The 2,958-nt window shown below is 40.2% G+C and overlaps 1 pseudogene; it reads right to left on the reverse strand.

The window, feature by feature from the left end:
* Positions 1 to 711: 711 nt before the first annotated feature.
* LOC148724503 (uncharacterized) overlaps positions 712 to 2,958 on the reverse strand; it is a 7,796-nt pseudogene continuing 5,549 nt past the window's right edge.

Here is a 2,958-nt window from a genome sequence, read left to right on the forward strand (position 1 = left end):
TGACATACTACAGCAAGGCACTGGATACCATTAGATAGCTATCTTGTATAGACAAAAGAGATAAGAAATGGCCTATATTTTCTTTGCGGATTAGTCACTAAAACGAAAGAAATATTTTTCTTCCTTGCAGAACCCTTGTTCTTCTAATCCCTATTCTTCGATCCAGCGCTGCCAAACAGGATTCACTAGCAAAGGCTATTGATGCTTGTGCAGAGATAGACTCTTTGGAAGAAACTGTACCGAAGCTATATTGCACTAACTGTGTGTTTTTTTTTTAATCATATCCCCAATGCAGATATCGAGGTTCAAATTAATTACCCTACGATTTCCTTTTATCTTTTTTTTGTTTCAAGCGAAGAGTAGACCGTGCATTTAAAAAAAGGCCGCGCTTATGCCTGCCGAATGAGATCCTTAACATCGTTTCAGTTCCTCCTCTACTTCTTGTATTTGTTCTTTTTTTCTTTCGGGAGGACAGTGGCTTTTTGACCATCAAATCTGACCTTCCTGTTACTCAGTTGAGGTTCGGTGACGCTTTTTTTTTTAGGTGGCCACATCTACAAGGCATACACATGCAATGAGAATGTAGTCACAAAAAAAAAATTAAAGTTTTGTTTGGGAGAGGTCGCCATGGTCGCCAACTGATTGAATTGAATTGAATTGAATTGAATTGAATCTTTATTAAGTAATAAGATAAATAAACACATATCCTATGTTACAACATTAAAAGAAGGTATATATATAAATTACAGAGAAAATCAAGATAAAAATTATAAGACTAGATTATGTTTAAAAATTAAGCGATTGACAAACGTGTTTTTGAACCTATCAGTGTTTATTTTAGGATGGTGACTTGTCTCTTTCCTCAGATTGTACTTGGTTGATTTCTTTTTTGGCATTATAGCTCTTAAAGGGTGTATTGTATTATTAAAAACATTCTTGAAGATACGTGTGTCCTGTTGAACTAACAATTCATAAACATTAATGTGGTCGGATGTATACTTGCGCTTATAACATCAATCTAAGAAACATTGGATTGTTGTTAATTCGGAATTTACAGCGCCAAATACGGACAGCCCGTATAATATATTTGGTAGAACCAGATTTAGAAACAGATGGTCTATTTCGGCCTGATTGTACCCTTCTTTCCTTAAAGATCTTAAAATGAACAGGCACTTGTTTGCTTTGATTAGTTTTTCCCGAATATGTGTTATGAACCTACTGTCTTCCTGAAATTTTACCCCTAAAATAGTAAGCTCTTTTGTCTGTGGTATTCCAGACACCATCGGAAACTCTATTGTACAACCTTTCTTGCGGAAAATGATTTCCTTGCACTTAGATGGATTGCTACACATACCATTACTTCTAGACCACTGGGAAAACTGATTAATCAGTGCGATAGAATTGTCATTATCACCTATCACAGGCGAGATAATGGTTGTATCATCTGCATATTTTACCAGCACGCTCTTATTGTCCAAGTGTATCTCTAAATCACTGAGAAAGACATTGAACAAGTGCGGCCCGCTGACACTTCCTTGGGTGGTACCTTTGTTGACACTTTTCCATTTTCCAATAAACCCATTTCTAATGACTCTCTGCTGCCTGTCTTCCAAAAAGCTTAGATACCAGTTAACTATAAAAGGATTTAGGGGGAGTTGCTTCAATTTGTGTGAGAGGAGATCGTGTTTCACACTATCAAAAGCCTTGCTGAAATCCATAGCGAATAGGCGTACCGCTTTGCACTCTGGGATATCAAGATATTGATTGACAGTATGTTGGATAGTCAGTAGAGCATTGGTACAGCTCCCTCCCTCTATGTATGCAAACTGTGAGATCCCAGAATGTTCATCGAAGGTCTCCCTTGCGTGTGTTCCTAAGACAGCTTTCTCAAAGCACCTTGCGATGACAGGTGTCACATTTATTCCGCGGAAGTCTGATATTCCCTCATGTATATCAACCTTCGGCAAGGAGTACAGGTCTGACTTTTTCCAAGAGACAGGCCAGGCGTGTGTTCTAAGAGACAGATTCCAAATCCTGGTGATCACTGGAACGAATAGCTCGGCGTGGTCTTTCCATATAGTATACGGGATGCCATCTGGTCCGGTTGCTGTTTTCTTTATACGCATAAGAGAATTCAGGACTTGTCGCTCGGAGATTTCTGGGACTTCCTGATCTTCACTAATCTCCAGAGGTGTTGGCTTTCTGTAGGCGTGGTCAGTACATAGGTCACCAAAGTAGTCATTTAACGCGTTGAGTTCGTAGTTGCCAAGAGATAGAGAAATCACCGGCTTGCGGCGCTGAGATGTTTTATCCACTTTTTTCCACCAATCCCGAGTTCCAATAGAGGCGATAAAGTCCCTTCTGTTTCTGAAAATATATTCAGAGATCCTTTTATTCATAACTTTAAGACGGTCTTGATTACTGAGTGATATGCGTGATTTGGCTCGTATCATCGATCGAACGAGCGGAGTCATCCAGCCCGGGTCTCTTGAAGACATGCGCACCGTTTTCAGAGGCATGCAGCTATCCAGGTGCCCTAGGATGGTATTTTCGAGCCTACCAACCACTTCATCGACATCAGTTTCCTGTATCATATCATCCCAGTTTTCCTTCGCTAACGCGATATACAGATCACGCTTTCTATGAGCCCTTTGGTCACGCACGTATACTTTACGGCGGATAGGTGGAAGCTTTATACCGGGTGGTAAAATAACTCCCATGTGATCCGTCTTGGAGAGCATGTGAAAGGGATAGCACTTTGAAAAGAGATCCGTGCGGATCGTGAAACAGTTGTCCAAACAAGAATTCCCTCTGGTGGGGAAATTAACCAGAGCATTCCAACCAGACATTTCTTCGAAGCGTTTTGAACGGGCAAGGGTTAGTTACATACACAACACGTTCATTATGTCAGCAAATGTGTTTACTATCAGCGAAGAAAGTAAATTCCTACAAACGAGC

Source organism: Stylophora pistillata, chromosome 8, assembly GCF_964205215.1.
Source record: "Stylophora pistillata chromosome 8, jaStyPist1.2, whole genome shotgun sequence".
Taxonomy (NCBI): domain Eukaryota; kingdom Metazoa; phylum Cnidaria; class Anthozoa; order Scleractinia; family Pocilloporidae; genus Stylophora; species Stylophora pistillata.